Source organism: Petaurus breviceps, unplaced genomic scaffold (assembly GCF_028583685.1).
Source record: "Petaurus breviceps papuanus isolate PSGF00001 unplaced genomic scaffold, PetGlider_PUasm1.0 189, whole genome shotgun sequence".
NCBI classification, from domain to species: Eukaryota; Metazoa; Chordata; class Mammalia; order Diprotodontia; family Petauridae; genus Petaurus; species Petaurus breviceps.
This window is the reverse complement of record NW_027185809.1, coordinates 47,258,351-47,264,530: the sequence shown is the minus strand read 5'-3', so window position 1 is coordinate 47,264,530 and position 6,180 is coordinate 47,258,351. Positions and strand designations below refer to the sequence as shown.

Below are 6,180 nucleotides of genomic sequence, written 5' to 3'. Positions count from 1 at the left end.
AAAATAGACTGTACCTTCAGCCATCAACTCATATAGGTATAAGCATTATAATACCCATGACTGTCTTCCTTCAAAATTCTATAGTACTTTTTGATGCATTGCATTGTTACCCACCCTTTTTTTTTGTTGTTGGAAAATACTGAATGTTTTTAGTAGAAATGTTCTGTGAATGTCACAGTGAAAATTCACAAGCTCTATTGCCCATCCTCAAATTCAAAGATCACATATCTGTGCTGACATCAGATCTAAATCTTTTTGTTTTTATGTTTTGTTTAACTCATAGAGGCCATCTTTATTAGAGATCTTTAGTATATTCGGTTAGATAAACAAGCCTGGCAAAATGAGAGGTTGTGCTTGTATTTACTATTTTCTTTCCAATGCTATTATTCTAATTATTTAAAAAAAATAGATGGTCTCTGAGATTCTGCGAAGAGTTAAATGACATTACATATGTGTTAGGTCACTAATAAATTAACCAATCTCCCAAATTTGAGATATGTGGTAAATGAAACCACCAAAACCAAGTCACTTCAGATAATTTTTTTTTTCAAGGATTTTATTTATATACACAAAGGGATCCAAAAGTAATCCAAGGGTATAGTTTTCAGTATTCTGAATTTTAGGTAAATGTGGCATAAGGGCTTCAATTTGGATATGTTGTATGAATTGGAAACTTTTCTCACCTCCTGTCACTTCTAGAAACATATCCAAGAAAACAAGGTAAGGGGGTGGCTAGGTGCCGCAATGAATAGAGCACCGGCCCTGGAGTCAGGAGGACCTGAGTTCAAATCCGGCTTCAGACACTTGACACAATTACTAGTTGTGTGACTTTGGGCAAGTCACTTAACCCCAATTGCCCTCCAAAAAGGAAAAAAAAAAAGAAGATAAGACCATTCTATTGGGTCTGAGGAGCAATGTAACTCCTGTAAGTGATGAGATTCTTGTATACTTTGGGAATAGGAGTAGTGGTTTACCAATCTGTGCAGCCTTATGGAAGCCAGTCACATTCCCAAGAGCTCTCTCAGTGCTTAATATGGCTAAATAAGACTATCTGGGTCTAGGTTACAGTGAGCAAGGCTTGGTTTAGAGTGAACTAAGACAGGGTTAATTTGAGCATTAGCAGGGTTAGACTGAACAAGCTGAATTACACCATGGGGCCTACAGGCTACATCTAATTTCAGGGAAGCTAAAATACATTTTGTATGATCTCAAGGTTAAATATCCAATACCACATAGGTTTAAAATATTAATTTGATTGTTCTTATTTGACATGAGCCAAAAATAGATTTAATCCACAGCATATGTTCAACCAATACTCATAAATCCCTCTACACTTTTGAATTCTCATTGAAATGTAAGTAACATTGAGTTAGGTTTCTATAGCTTTATATATTCATTGTAAAGTATTGATCTTCATTTGTGGAAATGACACCATTGATTTGTAATCCATAGAATTTGCTGTGGGGTGTCTTTTACTTATATGAGTAGGTATACAGTGATCAATGCCAAAATTACACAAAGATTGGAAAGAATACAGAATGTTGTGGAAAAATGGAAATTCTTGGGTGCACATGAACTAGATTCTAGAACTTCTATACACAGGAAATCTCAAAGGCATCTCAGTATCACCAGAAACATAGTGTTTATTTCCAGTTGCAGTAAATCGTTGTCTTCAAATCCATTGCAAAGAGAGTGCTAGCAATCCTCAAGTCATTCACACCTTGTCCATGAGATTTAATCAAACATCCCCCCCCTCTCTCTCTCTCTCTCTCACACACACACACACACACACACACACACCCCACAACCACACCACATTACACCACACCCCTTTATTTTTCTTCTGACTTCTGAGTGTGAAATATCAGAGCCCCAGGAAGTTAGTTTCATTATGTGAGTTTCTCCCCATCAAGAAGAAACATGAATAACATGACCAGTTTACACACATGTGGTTTCCTTATTTCTGTCTTTTGTTGAGATGATTTCCCTTCTTTTAATCAGTTAAGGGCAGTATCTTGCCTACATCATACAGCTGTCCAGACCATTATTGATTTTATACTTTTAATCTAGGAAAAAGTGTCCTCCATTTGTTAGGACTAGAAACTAACACCCCAGTTCTATTTAACTACTTAACAGCAATTGACTTTTACAAAGGAATACTACCACATTCCATTCAAAAGTGGAATTTAATTATACATGGAACTGCTGACCACACAATAATGCCTTGTTGTTTTCTCATTCAAACTAAGACGATTTTGACTATATAAAAACTGGTTGTGGCTCATGAAGTTTCAATTCTGCAGAAAAGCATCATTTCTTCTTTGATACAGGCCAAGGCAAAATAGAGCAGAAAATTCTGCAACAGATAAGGTATTATAAGTCACCACTTAGGTATTTTATTCTTGATTTATAATATTTTCCTTACAAAACAAATTTTAAATTGTTCTAAAGAGTAGGATACTCAAATGATGACTGAATATACCTTCCATGTGCTTTCTGCCATAGCTAGTATACTCTTTGATGCTCAAGGGGGCCATGTCCTCTGCAGCCTCTGTCTTTGTTCATGATTTTCCTATGCCTAGGACACCCAAATATATTCTCTGATTGGTTGACTTTTCTGGTTGAATGTTTACCTAATAATAATCATAGCTATCATTTTATAGTGATTTAAGGTTTACAAAGCACTTTATAAAGATTATTTTATCCCAACACAAACATGGGAGATAGGTGCTATTAATATCCTCATTTTATGGTTGAGGAAACTGAGGTAGCCAAAGGTTAAGTGACTTGTCCAGGGTCACAAAGCTAGTAAGTGTATGAGTCTGTATTTGAACTCAGGTCTTACTGACTCCGGGTCCAGTACTCTGTTTACTGTGCCACCTAACTGCCTAATGAAATGATCTATTTGTTAAAGTCCAACCTAAATAATAAGTCCATGAAGCCTCTTGTTCTCCTCAATATTGGTAATAACCTTCTTCTTCAGACTTCATATAGTTATCATATTGTTTTGCACTCCTCTAACACACTTATAAAATTATGTTTCATCTTAAATCTACCTGAGTATATGCCATAAATCCTATTAGTAGACTATAAATTCTATGGGGTAAGGAATCATTTTTAAGCAAAATTTCAGATCTCCTTAGTATCATTACAGTGTTCTGTATACAGTAGATAATTAATAAATGCTTGATATGTAACTAGATACCCTCTGGCCAACTATTTCATGGGTACCTCTCCTTCTGGTCCCAGGATAACTTGAAGCAGTAAAGTATTTTTTTCTTAACTGCAATTGTCTTGATCTTCCTCTGGATGTGTGTCCTTCATTGTTAGGGACTAGAAACTAACATGCAGTTCTACTTAATAACTTAACATCAACTGGATTTGACAAATAGATATTGACTTAAAAGATATAGCAAGAACAAGCATAAACATTTTTTTTTTCCAGTCTGGGGCAGACTCTCACCTAGACCAACTTTAATCTCTGGAGGAATAGGTAAAAAACTTAGGCCACTTCTGTTAGAATTGGGCCCACCACGTATGTGGCAAGATATGTTAAGGTTGACAGGTTAGTCCCAGTGATACTGAGGCCCCAAAGGACACTCCTTGTTCAATAGGACTGTGCTGACTGCAAACCTGGAATGGATTCCAACTTTGCATTCCTGTGCCTAGCTCTCCCATAGTGGGACACGCCACTCCCTGTGTCTATAACAGAAAAGAATGAACGAAAGAAAAATATAATGATCCTAGTCTGTTTCTTCAGAGGGGTCAAAAGTCCCAAGACCATCCCCCTTTTACTTTGTGGTGTCTCACACTGTGAGCTTCTCCAAATATCAATGCAGAATCTAGGTGGCTAATGTTAGTTGACTCAACCCTTTTTGAAAACACTAACAGTTTTGGCTATAAAGCCAATCAAATAAGTCTACTATCAACTCAATTACCAGCCAAAAATAGCCAATTAGAGAATGTCTACACATTTTCTATATAAAGTCTCTCCAAGGTACTTCTCTCATATATTAGCATGATTTTCCTGGAAGCCATCTCCCTAGCCTCTCCACAAGGAGAATCTGTTTCAGTTGGGTAAACTGATGGGATCTGTATGTGTGCCAGAGCCTCATTGCATTCTCCTCCCTGTATTAAAAAAAGAACAAAAAATAAACAAACAAAAAAACCAACTTTTGCTGTCCTCAGCAAACAGGCAAGAGTGCACTTTGAACACATTGTCCATGTCCCCAGTCCAGAACTGTCTTCTGAGTTCTCTGGGAAGGTATGAGCATTCTACTTGCTTTCCCAGTGCTATAAAGGAAAGAATAGAAAAATACACAGTCAATGTAGCATGATCTTATATAGTTCCATATATAGAGTCAAGATAAGAATTATGCCCAAATACAAAGTTTTGCAGATTCAAAAAACAAGACAAAACAAGGAATATTTGACGAAACTTACTAATGATTACTTGTTAGCAGAACAAATACCTGACTTATTTCTTAAATAGTCTTAAAACTGACTTCCTATCTCAGAAGGAAATCTGGCCAATACAGAGCTTTCCAGATCACACAGTACTCTCTCCACAGAAGTTTAGGATCTTGGAGTTACTAGGCATCACTCCTTCACTTTTAGACAAGAAACCAAATTGACTTTTCTTGGTACCTACAAGTGACTCAGCCCTAGGGTAGGCAGAAAGAAGAGGCTCACTATAGTACTTTGCCCCTCCTCCCCTGCACCCACTCTCATAGAACATATTCGATCATTGGGTAACTCCTAAAGAAAAATAAAATGAATCTTCACATCTGAAAGAAGCTGAACCACTGCTCTGATCCCAGGATCCTAGATCTGGGGTTAAGGAGCTGGAGTATACTGGAAATTATCCATTCATCCTCTAGGGACAAATCAGCTGTCCTGGGAACAAACTATACTATGATTCCCTCAGTTCTATGAGGCCATGCCAGGGTCTAGACAACATTTTTAACTGTTCCTTTCTTCACAGGGTGCCCCAAAATTTCTCTAGTTGTCCCTATACCATAGATGATTCCCTTAGAGTTCTAGGCAAATTTCTTCTGCTCCTTATTCCAAAAGACACCTGGAATTTCCTTATTATGTACCCATGATATTGCAAGGGCAATCCAAATAGATACAAAGCCTTTCTGATAAGACAAGTAGTCTCCGTTAAAGAAAATATCGCAGAAAGAAAATAAAGACAAAACAAGGACAAATAAACCCAAAACATAGATGAACCTTTAGATGTCGTGAATTTTATATATTCTGTTGCCTCACTTTTTCAGGGCTAGAATAACTCTACCCTACACTTTGGGATTATAGGGTACCACAAAGGGTTATGGTATCTTTTTCTCTTCTGCCACTTTGAGCCAATCCCCACATATAAAATGTGCTGCCCATGTCAATTATGTGTGTGGCCGCATGGGTTTGTCTAATGTGGCTCAGAGAGAAATAGGAATAATGTCTCTGGAAGTTTGTCCATTCTCCAAAAAAGGTTTTGATTCCCGCATCAAGGGGAAGAAGAGACTGAAGCCACCAGTCTCTCCAACTCTTCTCCTCCGAGTAGACACCAGAATAGAATTATATTTATCTATATTGTTGGTTTAGAGGAAATGAATTTCAAGTTTAAGCCACTTTTCTGATCACTATCCCTTAGTGGTTAAGGAGTGCCTCAAGCTATATTTTATCAGGCTGGAATTATAGCGGCCACTCATGAAGCAATACCAATGATGAGTGGTATGGAAGTTGTAGCCCACCACACTTTTCTAACCTGGGCCATTTTACCCCTCCCTAGGCAACCTGTTAGTTCTCTTTTCCTGGGGGTTCTGGGATATTAGTGCCAGAATTAGGGTAGATACCTGCCTGATCAACTTTAACCCTATTGTAGTTCAAACGCCTGTACTCAAGCAATCTATCAGGCTCAGCTTCCCCTAGTAGCCAAGAATTACAGACATTCTTTAAAAAAGCACTTTCCTTATAATAACCCTATAAGGTAGGTAGTTCAAGTATTATAAAATTCATATTATTAATGAAGACACTGAGGCTCAGAGTGAGTGGTGAAGTGATTAACCCACAATATAGGATTAATTTCATTACATGATTTCACTCACCTTCTTCTTTCTCCTTCCTCTCTCTCTTCCTCTCTCTCTCTCTCTCTCTCTCTCTCTCTCTCTCTCTCTCTCTCTC

General features: G+C 37.5%; 1 long non-coding RNA gene across 3 annotated transcripts in view; it reads right to left on the bottom strand.

Moving 5' to 3' along the window:
• Nucleotides 1–1,785: 1,785 nt before the first annotated feature.
• LOC138164087 (uncharacterized) overlaps nucleotides 1,786–6,180 on the bottom strand; it is an 8,860-nt gene continuing 4,465 nt past the window's right edge. For 2 of the 3 annotated variants that reach the window (XR_011168991.1, XR_011168993.1), the window contains one exon: nucleotides 1,786–4,293. This is a non-coding gene — a long non-coding RNA (uncharacterized lncRNA). The remainder of the gene's footprint in view (nucleotides 4,294–6,180) is intronic. The other variant, XR_011168992.1, reaches the window with a different exon arrangement.